This window comes from Eumetopias jubatus, unplaced genomic scaffold, assembly GCF_037043125.1.
Source record: "Eumetopias jubatus isolate StellerSeaLion01/CBP00866 unplaced genomic scaffold, mEumJub1_p1.0 scaffold_8, whole genome shotgun sequence".
Classification (NCBI taxonomy): domain Eukaryota; kingdom Metazoa; phylum Chordata; class Mammalia; order Carnivora; family Otariidae; genus Eumetopias; species Eumetopias jubatus.
This window is the reverse complement of record NW_028274814.1, coordinates 131,179,518-131,200,181: the sequence shown is the minus strand read 5'-3', so window position 1 is coordinate 131,200,181 and position 20,664 is coordinate 131,179,518. Positions and strand designations below refer to the sequence as shown.

Here is a 20,664-nt window from a genome sequence, read left to right as displayed (position 1 = left end):
GCCCTTGCAGGAGGAACCTGAGCCCCCATATCACTGTGGAGCAGAGCCTACACCCCTCAACCTGGCCAACTTTCACTCAGCTGCGCTCTGAGTGAGAAATACACTCTTGTTTGTCAAGCCACTGTGGTGCTGGTGTGTTTTTATAACAGTTCACGAGTCCTAACTATGATGGAAGGCTTCCTGGAGGAGGTGACGCTCCTCTTGGGCCCTGGTGGGTAAGGAAGTCACTGTCCAGGGGGGCAAGATGAGGAGGGGCGTTCTTGGGGAGGGCGGGACCTCTGTGAGCCAGCCCACGGAGGAGTGGAATGTAGGGTGGCCGATGTGGAAAGGCTGGTGCTGCAAACGGGGCAGAAAAGGTGGTGCTGAGTGACGGGGAGGTAGGAACCGACATATGACAGATAAGGCGCAGCAGAGAGGGATCGAAAGGTGCGGCCCTCCTGGAGGCCTCGCTGTGCCCCCCACCATGTGCATTTCCCTCTCCATCGCCATGGCCTTGTCCGTATAGTAGGCCTGCCCGGACGCCCTCCCTTCTCCCTCCTGCGTCAGCTCCCCTCTCCTTCCTTCAGGACTTCCCGGCATCTCCGTTCGCTCCACTGTAATGAGAGGCATTAGTGTCTCTCAGCAAGAAGGCAGGCTTTGAGAACACAGAGCCCTGGGTGCAGTCTTGCCTCTGTCAGTAAGAGATGCCGAAGAACAGACCTTTAAGCATAACAGAGCCAGGAGTTGCTGGGCTTGAAGACTTTTCTCGAAATCTGTCCACAAGAGGAAATGAGGTCCAGGCAAAGATGAAAGCCGGGCCACTATCAGGGAAATGGCTTAAAGGTGAATCCAAGGTGTGACTGTGAAAACTTTCATTAAGACCTCAGAGGGAGTAAAAGTGTCTCATGGATGCTCTTGAGGGACCGAGGCCTTTGGAGGGCAGGGGACCTCCCTGGACTGCTGTCTGGGGCCGGGGCGGGTAGGTGGAGCCCGAGAAGCCTCTGCAGGAGCCGGCTTTACAAACTGCACCTGCCAGCCCTGGGGCTGACGTCTGTGCAGCCTGCAGAGGCTGGTCCCCTCGGTGCCCCAGGCCCCAGGTGCCCCCACCGGCCTGAACTGGCTTTCTGTCTTGCCAACCGGCCCTCGCCTCTGACTCTGCAGCCTCTAGGCTGGTCGTGGACTCTCTCACGCCTTCAGTCTCTATTCCCCACAAAAGCCCAGTCCCCTGTCCTGGGTGCTTAGCTTTGGCCGCTTGCATGTCTTCTGCCCCCTTCGTCCCGCTCTTCCCCTTCCGCCGGCTTTATTCCAGGCCCCTTCTCTGCTCTGCTTCCACCCACTCAGCACCCTTTCTGAGGCTCCATTGGTGCTGTTTACCCCGGGGTCCCTGAGACTTCTTCTCACCCATTTTGCTGACTTCCCTTCCCTTTGCCCTTCCTCCCTGTCCTCCGTGCCTCATCTGCCCCACCCCTGCGAGGGGGTGAGTACCTGCTTTCCCTCTCTCCTCCCAAGGCCCCCCTATATCTGTTCCTCCTTCTCTACTGCGAACCAGGTTGTGAATGCCTCCCCTTCGGAGCAGGACATGCTGTAAAGCCACAGTTCCCAGAGGGCCAGGTTGTGATCATTTTATTTTTACAATGTCCTTGGATGGATGGCGGTGTTTGTGCAGGGTGGGGTTGTGCACTGGGTGGGAGGGACTCAGGCGGCAAATAGCACTGGAGAGGAATATAGGTCAGTTGCCGAGCATTGTCCCAGTGGTCCTGGGGAGAGGAGACCTGGTCACCTGGGGCTGACTCTGCAGAGGGAAGCTGTGAGGAGGAGACGTGGGACGGCGACAGGAGAGGCTCTTCTGGGACCAGCGGGCTGCGGTACGAGAGGCTCCTGCTGCTTCTCCTTGGGGCCTGGGACTGCTCCCGATGGCTGGCAGGTGGACGAGGCAGCCTGGTCTCACACAAAATGCAGAGAACCCCATCTTGTGCCCAGCCTTGCTGCTGTGTGCTTGGGCTAACCGCTAAACTTCTCTAGTGCTCAGCATCCTCATCAGCAAAATGGGAGAAATACCTCTCACAGAGGGACTGAGGACATTTGTAAAATGGGGATGGAACAGAATTTTTAATTTTTTAATATTTTAAATTTTTTAAAAGACTTATTTATTTATTTGAGAGAGTGCGCATGAGCGCTCGAGGAGGGGGAGGGGCGGAGGGAGAGGAAGAGAGAGAATCTTTTTTTTTTTTAAGATTTTATTTATTTATTTGACAGAGCGAGAGAACACAAGTAGGCAGAGTGGCAGGCAGAGGGAGAGGGAGAAGCAGGCTCCCTGCTGAGCAGGGAGCCCGATGCGGGGCTCGATCCCAGGACCCTGGGATCATGACCTGAGCCGAAGGCAGACGCTTAACCAACTGAGCCACCCAGGCGCCCCGAAGAGAGAGAATCTTAAGCAGACTCCATGCTGAGTGCAGAGCCCAAGGTGGGGCTCGATCTCACGACCCCGAGATCATGACCTGAGCTGAAATCGGGAGTCCGATGCTTCACTGACGGGAGCCCCGCCGAAGCACCGCCAGAACAGCATTTTTAAAATATCTTCACTGGGCTGGACACCTCCATTCCATACCACATCGAACCTTCCAACCCAGTTACTCCCATCTTACAAATGAAGAAATCGAAGCTGAACTATCATGAAGGTTCAGGGAGATCCGAGATGGGAAAAGAGCTCTGGAACTGCTTGTTAGCCACTGCATCTGAGGCAGACGCTGCCGAGCACTCACGCTTTCTAGCACAGGACTGAGACAGCAGCTGTGGGCATCCTGGGGAAACAGCAGGAAGCATCTCCATTCGTTCAACACCAAGTGTCAAATGCCCTTCTGTGCCAGCCCCCGTGGTGGTGGGCAGAGCAGAAGAGGGGCCTGTCCTCATGGGGTTCACATTCTGAGAGGGAGACAGACATCAAAACCAAACCAAACCACATGCACAAGTAAAACTGCAAGGACAGATTGTATGGGGTACAGAAGCATGCAGAGTCATACAAGAGAGGGAGGCCAAGGAACCTAATTGAGACAGAGGCAGAAGAAAGGAACATCCCTGAGAGTATGAAGTTTCTACAGCAATCTGAAGGAGGAGTGGCGTTGCCAGGTGAAGAGCATGAAGAGTGTGAGAAAAGCGTGTTCCAGGGAGAGAGAGTGAGCATGTGCAAAGGCCCTGGGGCAGGAGAGAGCCCAGTGCGGTAAAGGAACTGAAAGGTGGCCAGGGGGCTGGGGGGAGAGAGAGAGAGTTAAAGGCAGAGGCAGGGGCAAGACGTAGGCCCGGGCGAGAGAGGCAAAGGCAGATCATGCAGGGTACCTGGAACACATGTGAACCCATTTAAAGGTCTTAAGCAAGGATGTGACACGAACTGATTCTGTTTCCAAAAAATAATCCCTCTAGCTGCTCTGCAGAGAAGAGGCTTCCGAGGAAGGAGCCAGAGTAAACAGAAGCCCCTAAGAAATATCTGAGCAGGACATGACAACTTCCACAACAGACCTTGATGGTTTGTTCAGCTGCCCCTGGGAGATCAGCATAATCATGCCCATTTGACAGATGAGAAAACTGAGACTTTATGAGGTAGAAGTGGCTTGTACAACATGGTTTATCTGGTGAGGGGTGGACTCTAGGTTTCAAACCCAGGTGTTCCCATCCCCCGTCCATGCCTCTTGCCTTTCTGTCTTACAGTCCTAAGAGAGTCAAAGATGTGGGTCAGGTGAGAGAGCTCTAACATCAGCCACTGCACCTTGGCAACACGCGATCTTTGGGCAGCTTCCTCGTCGCTGTGCTTTTACTGAAATTTTCAAATGCTAAGCTTCCCAAGTCCTGGTGTCTAAGTCTGTGAATGGGGGTGCTGAGCCACCCCTCCTTCCAGGGCTGTTGTGAGAACTCAATGAGCGTGGGTGTAAAACACTTAGGAGAATGTCTGGCACCCAGTGGATGCTCAATCAATGTCGGCTCCCCTTTCCTTACAGAGGACAGCAGGTCCACCCTGTCTGGCTTCATGAGCCAGTGACACATGCCCACTGTCATGCCATTGACTGAGGGTGATGGATTTGACAATCAGCCGTGCCGCACGTCCCACACAGTCTCTGAGCGTGGGCGGGAAGGCTGAGTCCATCCTCTGGGCCACGAATGTGTAGAGGAGGAGCCGGGCACACAGCTGCCCTCTGGCCGGGATGTCCCTGCACAGTCCCCAGCAGCAAGCCACCCATGGCTGGTTCTGGATTCCTTCTTCCAACGACATGCCCAACTCCTAGGATCAGCCAACTGGCAGGTCTCTCCTGGGCCCAAGAAATGTGTGAATGTGAGTGCAGGAAGCTTGTCCCTGTGCACGGAGGACTCCCTCATCAGCACATGAGGAGTCCGTGCTTTCAAGGAGCCTCAGAACAGCCCAAAGGTGAGTGGCACATTCCTCTCCGGCCAGAGAAAAAGGATGCTCAAGAGACACAGGGTGATTGTCCCGAGTGGTGGGGACACCAAGTGGACAGGCTGAGTCGGGGACTCGAGGCCACCTGCCTTGCCCTGTGGTCTACCCCACACTCTTGTCTGTGACACCCGCCCTGGTCCAGAGGCACGTTCTTCCCGCAGGACAGAGCCTGGGGCAGGGGCAGGCGAGTGAAAGGGGCCTGCGTTCCTAGATGACCAAAGGGAGCAGAGCCCGCCCTCCCTCCCCTTGCTGCCAAATGGACTTTATGTAAGTGAGACAGAAACCCTGTGCTCAGCCACTGAGGTTAGGGGGCATCTGTTTCTAGAATGACCCTAACTAATCCCTAACTGAGCGCAGTCACTGGAACAGAAAGCTGCTCAGGCAAAGTGTGTAGGGGGAGCAGAGAGGGGGTCCTGGGGGCACAGATGTTCATGGGACGGGCAGAGGAAGGCCATCTGCCAGGGGGCTGGGGAGGAGGAACCGAGCGGCAGAAGGAAACTTCGAGAGAATAGCAGCATGTAAGCCAAAGGAGGCAAAGGACTGGAGGAGGGGGGAGATGTCAGCAGGTCTGGTGCTACCAGAGCTCATGGGATCTAAGTCTGCAAGTGTCCACTGTGTTCAGTAACAGGCGGCCGCTGTTGACTAGGAGCTGCTCACTTGACAGGTAAGCAGGTGGAATGAGGAGGACAAGCATCGGAGGCCCGGCGAGAAGTGCCGGCTGCAGAGGGACAGGGAGCTGCAGAGGGTTGGGGTGGTTTTGTTAAGAGAACAGAGGCTGGGGTGTGTTTACAGGCCAGTGAGGAAGAGCCGGTTGAGGAAGAGAGGAAGGTGTTGGAGACACAGGGCTTTGTTTTTGCCATATCTGTGCCCTTCATCTCAGGCTGCCTCAAATCCTAGTTGAAAATAGAGTATAAATAAATGATCAAATAATAAGACATTGTTCATCCCCTGCCAACCGGTGACCTTGAAAGGGTCTTCGAACAGTCTTTGTTCTCTCCTGGCTCGTGTCAGATTTGCTCTATCGTCCGCAACACACAAACCCTGGTGAGACAGTTGCCGTGTGCCAGGCTCCGGACCAGCTCGGGACACAGAGCCCAGCCTCTGCCTTCAAGCAGCTCACAGTCTGATGGTGCAACAGACTTGAAGATGAGCCCCAGTGAGACCGGGGACCCACACACTGAGAAACGCACGTGAGGTACAGAAGTCACCCAGAAGAAGGAAGGAAGGAGTCTCTCGGGACTTTGAGGGTGAGGGTGGGACTATCATGGAGGACCTCAGGGAAGAGGCAACACCTAACCAGGGCTTTGAATGACACCTAGGAGGCCATCGGGTGAAAGAGGCATAGTAGCACATGCAAAGGCCCTGAGGTATGACAGCACAGGGCCCTGCCAGGACTTTACCACTGATAGAGCCTAAAGATGAGAACAAGATTGGAATGAGCCTGGAAGTGGGGGCAGGGACCAGGTCAGCAGTCTACCCGGCAGGATCACTTGGTTTCCTGGGGATTTTCACAATACCTAGTACAGTGCAATGAACTGATGCTCTCCTGGTCCCCAGTTTCAGGGAGCAAGTCGAGGATCAGAGGAAAGTGACAAGGAAGTCATTCATAGAGCATCCACTATGTGCCAGGCAGGGTACCAGAAGCCTGTGTCATGTGGGTAAGCAAAACAGGCAAAGAGCTTCACCCCGGGGGGCCAACATACTGGTAGCAGGAGTCAGACAATAAACATCGATCCTAATGCTCCTTAAGTGCATTGTATAAGTTACTGGAAGGCAGTGCGTACTACAAAACAGAAAAAAAGTAGAACAGGGTGAGGGGCTCGGGAGTTTTGGGGGTGGGGTGTGGGTGATGCAATCCTAGTGTGGTCAGGCAGGAAGGAGCCTGTTGAGCAGAGACTCAAAGAAAATGAGGGAGTGAGCTATACGTGGATCCGGGGTAAGAGGGAGCGGCCAGGTCAAAGGCCCTGAGGCAGGGGTGGGCGTGGGGTGCAGCGGGATGGCAAGGGGGTCAGCGTGGTGGCCGAAGTGAGTAGGCAGAGGAGAGCTGTAAGACATGCGGCCAGGTCAGGGAGGGTCCCGGAGGCGACCTCGAACCTTTGATTTCACCCGGAGTGAAATGGGGAGTCACCACCCAGGCTCATGCAGAGTCACGGTGACACGGTCTGACTTATGTCTTAAAAGGATCATTTCGGTCGTTGCAGTGGGAACAGACAGAGGTAGAGCTGGGATTGCAGCCGGAAGACCAATTAGGAAACCAATGGGCTAATCCAAGCCCCAGAGGATGGTGGTTCAAACCAGGACAAAAGCAGAGAGAAATGATCGATTGTGAATATAGGATTTCCTAATGGGTTAGATGTGGGGTGAAGGAGGGAGAGGAGCCAACAAGGACTCCAGGGCTTTGGGACTGGGCACGAGAGGGACAGAGGGAGGCACCAGTAATCAAAGCGGAGGGAGCTACAGGAGAAATGGGGCCTGAGGCTGGAGGAGACCAGGGGCCCAGGGGCGTGGAGTTTGCAATGTCCATCCACATTCGGCTGGAGGTGCAAAGGCTGCTGGCGGTGTGAGTCTGGAGTTCAGGACAGGGGTCTGATGGGAGCTAGGGGTCTGGGAGTCATCGATGCATAGGGAGCCCTGGTGAGGAGAGCGCCATTCGTCCCCAGGATCTGGACATGACCGGGGGGGAGGTGAAGATCCCTTTAGCATCACAGAGCCAGGATGATGTTTTACAAGGAGCAGGAGAGAAACCACATTAGTAGGAGGAGCGCATATGCTTCTCCTGTGGGTCAAACTGCTGTCTCGGGAAGAATGAAATAGTTCCGTGTCTGCCTGGAATTAAATCAGGAGAAAGCAGCCACCGCCACTGCTGGGTGGAATGACGCCGAGTGGAACCTAGGACTTTCCATGTGTCCCCAGCAACATTCCCCTGCCTCAACTTACTCATCTATACAATGGGCATACGCCGCCACAGACGAGTTCTGGGAAGAGTAACCGTGGCACCGTATATTGCTGTTGCTTTCATGATTAGGGCTGTCCTTCCTCTCATAAAGGGCCCAGCTCACGGTAGGCGCTCCAACAGTAATGATGGTCACTCTTCACAATGACGCTGAGGATGACGATGGTGATGGGGAGAAGGGCGACAGCGGCCTTTCCCTGCCTCTTGCTGGTGAGAAATGCGGAACAAGATGATCCCCCAGACTGGGGGACCCTGGAATGCCCTGCAGACTGCAACCGGGCCGGCTTCCCCCAAACTCACCCCGCGCCCTGGAAGGTCAGGCCCCGTGCCCCAGCCGGCCCCTGGAGAGAGCCCAAGGAGAGAACAGTGATCGTATTCATCGAGTGTCAGGTCCTGGCCTGCATGCTTCTCAGGTCATAACTCATGGAGACATGGAGCATAGAGGGGTTCCCATCAGGCAAAGAGCCAGACCCCTGGCACCACGCTTGGGGTACAAGGTAGGCTTGTTGGATGACAACAACGGAAACCAGCTGTGAGCAAATAACGTGGGGGACGGACGGGGTCGGTGGGACATCGGCTAGTTCGCTGAAGCGATGGGCGAGCCAGAGAACGAGGGTCTACCAGGGGGCAGGACTGCGGCAGTTCCAGAGCCTCGGGAGCCCGGGCTGCTCAGCAGCTCTTCCCAGCCGGGCGGGAGTGCACGTGCTCCGACTGTTCATTATCGTTCGTGGCTTTACTGCCAGAAGGGGGGATGTTTGTCACTGTATCTCTGTTCTAGACCAACGGTCCTATTAAGTCGAGATGGGTCAGCCGTCTAAGAATGGGCAGGCCACCTGAATTGAGGGTGTCCCCAAGACTGTACCCAATGGGGAAAAGGTCATTGCTCCCCCAAAGAAATCAGGGTGCTGTGACCAGAGAATGAGGAATTGATTCTGCGTGGCTGCCAACAACCGATTCCCATCGCCTCGGGCTCTGAAGACAGGCAGACCTGGATTCATGTTTAGGTTCTGCCACGTGCGGTCCGTGTCACTTCTAACAAGCCATCTTCTGTCTGAGCCTTGGTTTCCTCATCCACAAAATGGGGATAACAAAACATGCTCTGAGAGTCGTGGGAAGCATCACCAGCTGGTGCTTAGGAAGCCCCTGGCAGTGCCCGGCACAGGCTAGGACCTCATATAGCAGGATGCCTTGAGGTCTGGCCCTTACACACCCCACCGTCTCCCTGCAGAGTCTCCACAAGCTCACTGTAGAGAACAAAAGGACTAAATTCTCCAGGACCATCTCAAAGAAGGTCGGATTCCTGGACTCCTAGGACCTCCCATAGCCCCAGCAGCTGGAGACACCAACCTGGCAGGACAGCATTTACCAGCGAGACACGCAAGACGTTAAGTCTGGGGAGGGATGCAGAATGCATGTCCAGCCTCCCTTCTACAAGACCTGGAATGCCCTGGGCCACCTCCCCTGCCCTCCCCTGGAGTCAGGGAGATTTCCAGGGAGTGTGGAGAAAGGGACAGGGAGACAGTGGGGCAGAGAGGGGGATGCCCACTGCTCGGTATGGCAAGGACCTGTGGGTTTCCTGTGGCATGAGCAGACATTAAAGTAGAAATTCAGGGCTTAAGTCAATGTCCCGGCCCCCTGCCAAGATCAGGGAGGGACCCTGGGAGTTGAAGCTGTGAGTCAACCTCCAAGATCAGGGACCCTAGGAGTCAGAGCCATGAGCGGACCCCTACTTGCCCATAAGCACTAAGAGAAGGAGGTAGAGTTGAGCCTGAGCTGCATGCAACCAGCATCTCCGCCTGAGAGAGCCTATTTTTTCCTCAGGCACCAGCCTCACAGAGGACACCAGCAGCTACTGCGTGTTGGACAGAAATACAGGCAAAACCATGGGGCAGAGGCGGAGCAAACTCGGCACCTCTGACGCAGAGCTGTCTGCAGAGAGGGCAGCAGGTCTGAACCACCCAGATGACCACAATCCACCTGCAGGATGCAGTCACACGAGGAGGCAGCTTTCTCCTGGACCCAACTCCAGACGATGCACACACACATGCACGTGCACATATGGATATGTGCACATGCATGCACGTGCAGGCACACCCATATGCACATGCAAACACACCTGTGGACACATTCACAGGCATGCACGAACACTCGTGCACACACATGGGCACGCACACATGACCCCAGTGCGGAGCCCCACATTTCGTGTGAGATCGATATTTTAAAATGAACAGGGTTGGGGCACCTGGGTGGCTCAGTTGTTAAGCATCTGCCTTCGGCTCAGGTCATGGTCCCAGGTTCGAGCCCCGCATCAGGCTCCCTGCTCAGCGGGGAGCCTGCTTCTCCCTCTCCCACCCGCCCTGCTTGTGTTCCCTCTCTCGCTGTCTCTGTCAACTAAATAAATAAAATCCTTAAAAAAAATGAAAAAGGTTGAGCCTTAACAATAAAAATGAAATTATTCTTTTTAATAACCAAAAGTGATCGGCAAGTTATGGAATGGACCTGAGGTGTCCTAAAGGAGGCCAGCCAGAAGGACGAAGCTCAACTGGGCACAGTGGGAGCAGTTATTAGAGAAAATAAAATACATTATCACCTTTTCCTGTTTACCTCGAAAGCTGAGGCCCTTCGCACAACCCGACTTCGTTAATTACCATCATTGCCCCATTTCAGGCTGGGAAGTTTTCTTGCCACCCTCCTAGCACACAGAGGAAGTCTCCGTTAATTTGGGAAACTGGCGTGTAAACCAAAATGTGAGGAGTTGGAGGCTTTCTTGCTGCCGCTTAGCAGCCTTCATGCCAAAGAGTACATTTGCAGAGTTCACCAGTGTGAAGGGGCTAAAGAAACTTCTGTAACTAGTCAAGGTACAATAATATTCTCCTTCTTACACTGTCATGTTGCCCCCCCACACACACACCTTCAGGCATCTCCATCTCCTCCCAAATTAAGATGAAGTATGAGAAGGAGCTGGGGATTGGAGGCCCACTTCTGCCATTTACCAGCTGTGTGGCCTGGGACAAATCACTGCCCCTCTCTGATCCCTGAGCCCTCACCTGTCCTATGATGATAACGCCCAGCTCAGTGAGGCTATATGAAGAGCAGATGGAAGAGCCTGGTTGGGAAAGGGCCCCGTGTGTGGTAACCCCCTAGATATGTGAGTTATTCCCTTTCTAAACATTTTCATAACCCCAGTAGGGGTCCACTAGGAACTAGGAAACAGATTTGACAGGGTAAAAATTCCCTTGTTCATTCATTCAAGACCAGTGGAGGCAGCTAAGAGATTTGATCCCCATCTTCTTAAACAGACAGGACACTCTCTCCATTCTGCCCTAACGAAAGAAGTTTCCGGGTATTTTTATTTTGTGAGCCTCTATTTTGTGCCTGGCTCCTACCAGCCGACTTTACACACCCTGCTTTCAAGAGCCGGTGAGAACCAGTACGCCCCCTGCCCCACCGCCCGGGTCACGGATGGGGCTCACCAGGCCTGCTCCAAACAGCAGTGCTCCCTCACCTCCCCCGTCAGGCTCCGATGCTGACCCAGGCCTCCACTTAGCCCGATCTTCCTCTCCCCCGGAGGGACTCGGCTAGAAGCTCAGGCTTTTCCTTTGTTACCGCGGGCTGTCTTCCCCATTCACTGATCCTCCAGCCCATGAATCAAAGCTTGTCTTTTTTTTTTTTTTTTTTTTTTTTGCCTCTGCTACCAGCCCTGAGTTTCCGATTTCACCATTAGCTCATTGAACGGTGGCAGCGTTCCCGAGCCTCATTCAGGAAGGCTGCATCTTCTGCAGGAGGCCGAGCCCAGGGCACCGGGGCAGAGTCGGAATTGGACCTCTTCCCCTCGGGGAACCTCGCCTCCAGGGCCACCCCAGAGGCAGGGTCTCAGGCCCAAGTGTGACTCCCTGGGCCTGCGCGTCCTCTTCTGTAAGGCTGGGGTCGGCATCCCTGATCCCGGCAGACGCTTTGTGATGGATCTGCTGTAAAGCGCTAGAGGTGTAAGAGGGGTAGTGATGTACGGTGCAGGATAAAGGGCTTCGTAGGCTGTGAAATGCGACACCTGTGCTAGGCATTCGTGCCTTTGCAAACACCAGGGAGCTACTGGGTTGTGAGCTACTGGGTTGTGCCTTTCACAATGTCAAGAGAATGCCCCCGAGTGTGGACAAGCCACTGGGCTTGGGAGCGTGAGACAAAGGGGTAACAGAACTATTCCCTCCTGGAGGCTAATGACACAGGGGGTGTCTTGCACCCCCAATTTTCAGGGTTGGTATTAAATAGGGTAATAATGATGACTAGGATTGCCTTTTGCATCTAAAGGCAGGTGACCCTCATGCCATGCTCAGGTAAACGGGAAGCAAAAGTAGGGTCTCCTCCACTGCAAAGTGAGGTTGTACAGTCACCTGTCCTCCAAGGCGCCTTCCCATGCTGGCTTTCAGGGAGCCCGGGAGTCACACGCCCCAGGTTCGTGGGACTGGTCTAATGCACGCCCACATAATTTGAAAAACTATATTTATTAAGCACCTGCCCTGTGTCAGTTCCTGTACCTTCAGAGCCTCTGGTCATCCTCAGTTCAACCCGATGAAAGAGAAATACAATCATCCCATATGGCAGAGAGGGAAGTTTAGGTTTTCAGGTGTACAGTCGTTTGCTCTTTGTCTCGCAACTGAGATTCAAAGCCAGGCTCCAGGTCTGAGCTCCTTCCATTACACTCCACCACCTCCCCGCCAGGAAGGGGCATGGGGAATGGAGAGCAAAAGCTGCTTCTCCCTCCGTGTGGCATCCTGTGAACTGTGGCCATGATTCCTATTTCACAGGGCAGGACACTGAGGCCCAGGCAGGTGCCCACAGTCAGAAATCCCCACCCTCTGGCCACAGAGCCTATGGGCTTAGTCACAGCGCTACACAGCAGTCCCCACCCAAAGTCTCCCGGAAGATGCTGGGAAGGAGACAGTGGGAAGCTTGGGGGTGCCAGGCAGTACCGTTAGGTCTGAGAGAGGGTTCATAAAGGGGCTCCCATCCCAGACCAGGACAGCAGGAGTCTTCCTGGGGGCGGGGGGGGGGGGGGAGTCATGGAAGGTGAACAGAACCGGCAAGGCAAAGGTGGAGAGAGGTGGTCCCTGCACCATGCATGTGGGAGGACAGTATATGGCTCAAAGGGCATGAATTTTGGAAAACTGACTCTACATGCCCTCGCGGTAGGCTGGAGACCAGGAACGGGGCCATGGCGGCCAGCAGGGTGGGGACATGCCACCGCAGACAGTGACAGTGGGCGGAGATGAGGATGCATGCTCCGGACATGTGAAGAAAGCCCCAGAGGCTTCCACAAGAAGAAATCTGCAGTCACAGGAGACCCAACGCCCATAGTCCTCAGCCCTCAAGGCACAAACACATAGGCAAAGCTCAAAGCCCCACAGTCGTGGAAAGTGTTGAGTGCTCTCTAATTCAGCTTCCCAAACTCGACTTGTCATTTTCAGTATGACACCCTACTTAACATCCAATGGAACTAATGTTCCATGGAATTTACCATGAGGTAGTGAGCTGTGGGCATGCACGGATCGAACAGAGGAACGTCTGGCACATAGTAGGTACTACATGAATGTTTGTTGGGTGGACCGGAAGACACAGCTGAAGCAGCGCCCACCCTCTGGGAAGGGTCAGGGCTCTGCGGGAGGCTTTCTGACACCTTCCCCCTCCCCCACTCCAGACCTTTTTCACCATGAGCATTTAAGGCCATGACTGTGTGCCAGGCACTTTATGACATGCTTTACTTACAATATCTTCTCCCATTCAACAACAGCTCTATGAAACATGGGGAAGATAAGAAACCAGGGGCGCCCAGCTGGCTCAGTCAGAAGAGCATGCGATTCTTCATCTTGGGGTTGTTAGTTCAAGCCCCACGTTGGGTGTAGAGATTACTTGAATAAACAAAGAAACTTAAAAAAAAAAATTCCAACCACCATTTAAACAAAACAAAACAAACAAAACCAACCAAAAAAAGAAGATAATAAACCAGCCCATGGTCACTCAACAAAAAAGTGGCAGAGGTGGAATTATGACCCAAATTTGGCTAATTCCAGAACCCTTTTTCTCAGCTGCTAGATCTTACTGATTCTCAAAAGTCCACGTTTAGGCATTCACCCCTTTGGCTTAAACATTTGCTGCTTGAGATAAACATTCGAGGTCTGTGTCACACTATCTTATCAGACATTTACACTATAGTATGAATGTGTATTTTGAAGAGTATCTGATATGTACTTATACTAATACAAACAGCAGGATTAATATCATCCCTAGTGTTAGGGTATTTGTCATTGAACCCATATTACATGCCAAGTATTGTTATAAGCACTTAAAAGTTATTATCTCATTTAACCTTCACAACAAACCGTGTCATAATGCGATAGAATTAGTATTCAACAAAGAGTGACCTCCCCCCCTACTATGGAGGGAACACACGTCCCTGCCCCACTGACTTGCATTGGCCACCTGGATACTAGTAGACGTGACTCAGTAGGGACTTGATATGTGCTGACATGGTTGGACGTGCCCTCCTATGCTCCTGTCTTCTTTCTCAAGAACATGACCCCAGGTGGCCACTGGCACAAACAGAATGAAAGACAAATGGAGACCTGTGTTCAATCCACAGCTCGGAGTTCAGCCCAGCAAGCCCCCCACAGAAGCCAAACCCATGCCCAACCCACCCCACATATGAAAAATCTGAGGCACAGGGAGATTTAGTAACTCACACATGTTCACATAGCTAGTCAAAGACAGAGCAAACATTTAAAGCCAGGTTCCACATGCTCGCTCTCTCGCTCTCTCTCTCTCAAATAAATACAATCTTAAAAAAAAAAGAAGAAGAAGAAGAAGAAGAAGGAGTGAGTTTGGCCCTTATTAGAGCTTCAGGGACTCCTCCCAGAGAAGCGGTGCAGTCTCTGGGGAGAGGGTTCCATGGAGAGGAGCTCAGAGCATATCCATGCATCCGTGGTGATTAACAGTTGCTGAACATTGATAAAGTTAGCGGCCACTCTCAGGGGGGATATCACTTCCAGAGGTGCATCCTCCTCCAGCCCCCTGAGGAGGAGGGAGGGGGCCAGTGGACCAGGGAACAGGAAAGCAAGAGAAGGAGGAGCCTGCATACAAGAGATGGTGTGGAAGGAAACTCCGTACTCTGGACCACTGAATTATTTTATTTAAAAAGCTTCACAAATATCACTTTGTGGCTCCCTAAGTCTCTTTTAGTATCCTTGCTGAGCCAATAGAATAATCAAGGCATACAGGAGGGATGTGACTGGCTTGAGATGAAATGATGAATAATTTTCTCAGTCAGTAGGAATCCAGATCTCCCTCACAAGTCCCAGACAAAGCACAGTTTGATGCCACTAGGTGTCTGCATGTGAGGCCTAGAAAGGTCCTTTTCATTCCTGTGATCCATGTTCTGAGACAGGGAAGGGAAACCCAGAAGGACTTGGACAAAGTCACAGGGCAAGACCCACTGGGTTACTCTCCCACTGAAACTCACTGTGATTCTTACTTGTAGGAATCTACCCTACAGTAAAATCCAGAAACCATTTTATGCATTAAGATGTTCATCTCAGCATTATTTATAATCATGTAAAACGAAAACATCCTTAACGCCAACAATAAGGAGATGAATCACATGTTTTTCCAACTCACGGACTCTAGATTTGAGATCCATTAAACTGCTCTCCACTTTCGGAAGACTTGCCATTTTAAACTTAACTTCGTGTCTTTGCACATCCTGGTCCCTCTGCCTAAAATTCCCTTCCCTCCATTGTCTGTCTATAAGTTCCCGCCCACCCTTCAACACACAGCACAGAATTACTACCCAGAAAGATGAACAATGTATCTTTATATGCCTCCACCTAGCTCAGGCCTGGCATATAGCCTGGCATATAGAACTGATCACTCAGTACTATCTACTGAATAAAGGAAGGGACCATCTAATGAATTAGCAAAGACAAATATGTACGTCTCTTGATTCTCTATCCAGAGCTATTTATTTCTTGGGGCTTTTTTGGGTTTTTTGTTTTTGTTTTTGTTTTTGTTTGTTTGTTTGTTTGTTTTACCTAGCACCTAAAAATCAAAAGACAATGTCTCATTTCTAAGTTGTATAGTTTGGCATGAACTTTCACCAAATCTTTAGCCAATCCACCATCTTCCCCAAGCAGCCTCCGCTAGCATCCAGGCCTTTGTCCCTGGAGCCTTGCTGTAGCTGGAGCCACGTGGTCCAGTCCACGAGGCCGTGTAACAGTCAAAGAATCAATCCAACAATTAAACACTCACGATAACTCAAGCTCCTTAATTATGTGTCTCAGACACCACAGAGGGACACATACTGCAGCAAAATTTCTTAAAATCCACCTTCCCGGGGCGCCTGGGTGGCTCAGTTGGTTAAGCAACTACCTTCGGCTCAGGTCATGATCCTGGAGTCCCGGGATCAAGTCCCGCATTGGGCTCCCTCCTCAGCAGGGATTCTGCTTCTCCCTCTGACTCTCCCCCCTTTCATGTTCTCTCTCTCTCTCTCTCTCATTCTCTCTCTCAAAAAAGTAAATAAAATCTTAAAAAAAAATCCACCTTCCCATTGGCCTCTCTCACCTCCCCTACAACTCCTTCTACGTGCTTTCCTCCAGCACCCTGAAAAATTCCTCCCAAGTCTTAAATGGTGGGCTTCTTGTCCATTTCCTTCTGCCCCTTTCATCTTGATTTTGTAGCCCCCAAGCTGCCTCCCCTCCAAAAAAAAAAAAAACTAGTCAAGAATCAGAAGGAAAAAAAAAAAACTCAGCAAAACCTCACTAGCTGACAGCCTGAAAGACCAGGCACCCTCCTTCAGGAATAAACTGCCCTTTTCAACAGCATCCTCTTATCCAAAGAACAAGTTTTATTTTACAGCCTCTCCTTTCTGTTCATCTTATGTTCTGTCCTCAGCCTCTTTTCTTCCAACTGGCAACATCAGAGGTGATCCTACCGTAAAATAAACCAGCAAATGTCTATGGCCCGAACCTTGCTTGTCCACAACTGACACTCTCCAGGCTCGAGTCAAAATGGCAGAAGGGCCTAACGGCCCCCAAACACGCATTCCCCCTCCACCCGCGTGGTAAGTGTGGCTTGTATGAAGGCTACATGACAAATGTCTGAGTACTGCCAGCCTTTTTTTTTCCCAAGGGAAACATTTTGCTTGGGCACATTTTGTCTACAGAATCCTTTGAACTTGACATTGCTGGATACTTACTTAGAACAAATACAAACTAGCAGGGACCATGTAAAATATTCAGGACACACAACTGAGTCTGATGCAAGCACTTGCCACCACCTGCGCCCTTGACAACCTGCCTTGAGGATGCTCCTGACATCTGCACTGCTCAACCAGGTAAATTCAACTCATCGGAGATCAGCAAGGCCCGGCCCCCAGCCTCCCACACACAGTTTTCTGTCTACATTGGCTTTCAGGAGTCACTAACCACTTGCTTCCTATGTTTCCACTTGATTTGGCATTTTATAAGCAGCATAGATCAATTGGAAAGTGAATTATCCCTGGTAGTGACTAATAATAAGATAATAACGTTATAACCACCTCAAAAACTGTGTAGGAGCTAGAGAAAATGCGGCAAGAGCAGAAAAATTGAATCAAGTTATGCAAAAAAAAAAAAAATTAAAGCGGGTGACTTTGCGAGAAGGCAAAGAGCAGTTAATTTGGCTTCGGAATTAAATTATTCCTGTTACAGATGAATTTAGCAGGGCAAAATGTAGGAAAATGTATTTAAATGATCATTGAGCTAATAAATCCAATAAATCGTTTTGATCCTACTGAGATCTCTTAGTTCCTTCGTTTGAACCTATAAATGCCTTACCACGGTCTGCGGTAAGATCTGCTCCCGCCACTTTGCTTATGCGGCCGTCATCCTCTCTGGCCGCGCTCCGGCCCCACCAAACCTTCTGTTTCTGTCTCGGAGTCCTTGTACCTGGCAGTCCTCTGCTTGAACACCTATCCCGGATCTCCACATGGCCTCCCCACCTCCGTTCGGGTCTTGGCTCCTTGGACGGCCCTTCTCTGGTCACAGCTGCTGAAGGGGGACCCTGCCCCAGCAGTCTCAGTCCCTACGGGGCTACCGGTCTTCTTTCCCTTCTTTCCCACAACCTTTGCCTTCATCTTTCATAGTCCTTCCTGCTATATGAAATTATTTTATTATATATGTTATATCATATTATATATAGAGCTCTTCGTTTATAGATTCATTGGAATGAACAGACATGAAAGTAGAACATAGTGGGGGCGCCTGTGTGGCTCAGTCGGTTAAACATCTGCCTTAGGCTCAGGTCATGATCTTGGGGTCCTGGGATCGAGCCCCGCGTCGGGATCCCTGCTCAGCAAGGAGTCCGCTTCTCCTTCTCCCTCTGCCCTTCCCTCCCACTCGCTCTCTCTCAAATAAATAAATAAAATCTTTAAAAAAAAAAAAAAAGAAGTAGCACACAGTGCTTGACAGCAGGGCCTTGGGGCCAGACAGCTCTGCTCCTACCAGCGGGGAGATCCTGGGCAAGTTACTGAATCTTGTGGGGCCTGGTCTGTCTCAACTAGGATGATAATATCCACTTCATAGGGCTTCCTATGCACTGAGTTGTGCTTCCCACCATCACCACCACCACCAAATGCGTGTGTCGAGGCCATAACCCCCAAGGTGACAGTATTTGGAGGTGACGTCTATGGAAGGAGCTCTCATGATGGAATCATGGCCCTTATAAGAAGAGACGAGAGAGCTCGATCGCTGCATTGTGAGGACACAGCAAGCAGATGGCTGCCTGCAGGCCAGGAAGAGGGCTCTCACCAGGAACCAAGTCTGCCAGCACCTTGATCTTGGCCTTCCCAGCGTCCTAAACTGTGGGAAATAAATGTCTATGGAATTTTGTTATAGCAGCCCCAGCTGTCTGAGACAGGGCTTTTTTGAGGATTTGATGAATTAATGGATGTAAGGCAATTAGAATAATGCCTGAAACATAATAAGCTCTGTATGCATCTTTTAAACTTTTTATTATGGAATATTTCAAACACAGACAAAAGTAGAAAGGGTAGTATAATAAATATTATACTATGAAGCCATTAAGCCCGATGAAACCATCACTGAGCTCCCATAATGATCAGTTCAGCCTTGTTTGAGCTGTACTTCCATTCAGTTCTCCCACCCCTGGCTTACTTAGAGACAGATTCCAAACTTCATATAATTTTATCTGGAAATATTTCAGGATGTAACTCTAAAACACAGGGACTCTTTATTTTAAATGTAACCAAAATATCACCATTACGTGGAAAAATAATGAGCACAATAGCCTTGTGACACCCCAAAAACCAAACTTTTGTCTCGGCCTTGGCTACCACTATATCCCCAGACCTACATTAAGGTCTGGCATCCAGTAGGTGTCCAATAAACAGGGGTTGGAAAAACCAATGATTCTCTCTCTTTGCTTCAAGTGTCTCTGAGTCTCAACATCTCTGAGGCTTTCTCTAGTTAGAGTTGTCTACTCTACACACATGTTCATGTTAACTTACTTTTGGCTTGCATATTCCTCTTTAACACTTTGTATAGTCCTAGAGAAGGAGAAGGGCAGCAAGAACATTCCACAAATATCTCCTGCTCCCCAGTTAGATGCTTGACCCCATGTAAGTGACTGGGCTCCAGGGGTGACCAACATGCCATTGACTAGACTAATCTCAAAGTTCACATAGAAGAAGGGAGACCTGGTAATAACCAGATCCAATGAAAGGGAAAATATCAAGGAAGAGCATGGTTTACTAGAAGCGAGAACACATTGAGGCCCCTGTTACCAAATTCAGATGGGGCTGGTGGGGAAGCAATGAAAAGATCAGTGGAACAGACCGAGAGAGCAGAACTAGATCAACATGTTCACAGGAATTCAATATGGGGCAGAGATGGTATTTCAATTCGGTTGGAAAGGGGTCATTGTTTAATTAATGAAACTTGCACAACCAGCTCTCTTTTGCAAGGAAGTTGAAACCTCATTTGACGTCAGATGGCTCGAAGAGTTAACATCCAAAAAATAAACGAAAACAATAAATATCTTGCGAGAACATGTGGAAGAAGACAGGGTCGGTCTCAGTGCATAAGAAAACAAGAAAGTTGGACACCTGGGTGGCTCAGTTTGTTAAGCGGCCGCCTTCGGCTCAGATCATGATCCCTAAGGGTCCTAGGACTGAGCCCTGCATCAGGCTCCCTATTCAGCAGGGAGTCTGCTTCTCCCTCTCCCCAACTTGTGCTCTTTCTCTCTCTCTCTCTGTCAAATAAATAAAATACACTGAAAAAAAGAAAACAAGAAAGTGGTACGTAAAAAGACATTTTACCCCCAAAATTACTTCTTTGGCAACAGATTCCATTCACAAAGTCAATATGAAAATAAGGAATTCAAATATGAAACTATTTGCCATTTTGCAGTGTATAAAAGATCACATCATTGTGTTGTACACCTGAAACTAATATAAGGTTACGTGTCAATTATTCTTCAATTAAATGTCAGCAGATGTCAAACAAAAAGTTAATATTTATAATAGGCAAAGAGCTCTCACACACTGATAAGAAATTCATAAGGAGGGTTGAGTCAAAGGATAAGACTCAGCAAGACAGCGCCCATCCAGATGGCCAACAAACATACGGAGAGAGGCCCTAACTCACTAGTTGCACGGGAACTTGAAATTAAAGTAACTGTGAGATTTCATTTTGTCCCCGTCAGACTGGCAAAAACTAAAAATACCACTAACACTTATTGCTGGCGTGGATGAAGGGAAACAGACTCATAAAATTGTTGTTGGACAGGTGACAAGTTATAGCATTGTTGGAAAGCGATCTGAAGTTAAAAAAAATACATATACCTTTCAACGGAGCAATTCCACTCCTGGGGCTCTAGTCCATCAAAATAAAAGCTCCAGCTGAAGGATACACAAACACGGGTGTGTCCCGCAGCACTGCTTATAGGCTCGGGGTGCAGGGGGAGGGCAGGAAGTAGAGCGGATGCCTGTCAGTAAAAGACCGGATGAAGAAATGACAGTTAGTGCTCACTATAAAATAGAATGCTTGTAATGCATTACAAGAATGAATTAGGGCTGATGCAGCTGACTCAGAGCCTCATGGGTGTTGCTGTTTGAATGATAAAGCAAGACGCAAAAGGGGTGCCTCACAGGGCCCCGCTTTGTGAAACAATGCTCAAGCCCCACACGTGCGTAGGCAGAGGAAAAGGCGCAGGTGTGCGTTTATGTGTGCATGTTAGCTGCAGG

The 20,664-nt window shown here is 50.7% G+C and overlaps 1 long non-coding RNA gene across 1 annotated transcript in view; it reads right to left on the bottom strand.

Moving 5' to 3' along the window:
• The window catches only part of LOC114218472 (uncharacterized), a 31,490-nt gene extending 11,145 nt beyond the window's left edge, over positions 1-20,345 (bottom strand). The window contains exons 1-2 of the long non-coding RNA XR_003611203.2: positions 20,263-20,345; positions 1,760-1,917 (exon numbers count right to left, since the gene is read on the bottom strand). This is a non-coding gene — a long non-coding RNA (uncharacterized LOC114218472). The remainder of the gene's footprint in view (positions 1-1,759; positions 1,918-20,262) is intronic.
• Positions 20,346-20,664: the final 319 nt, after the last annotated feature.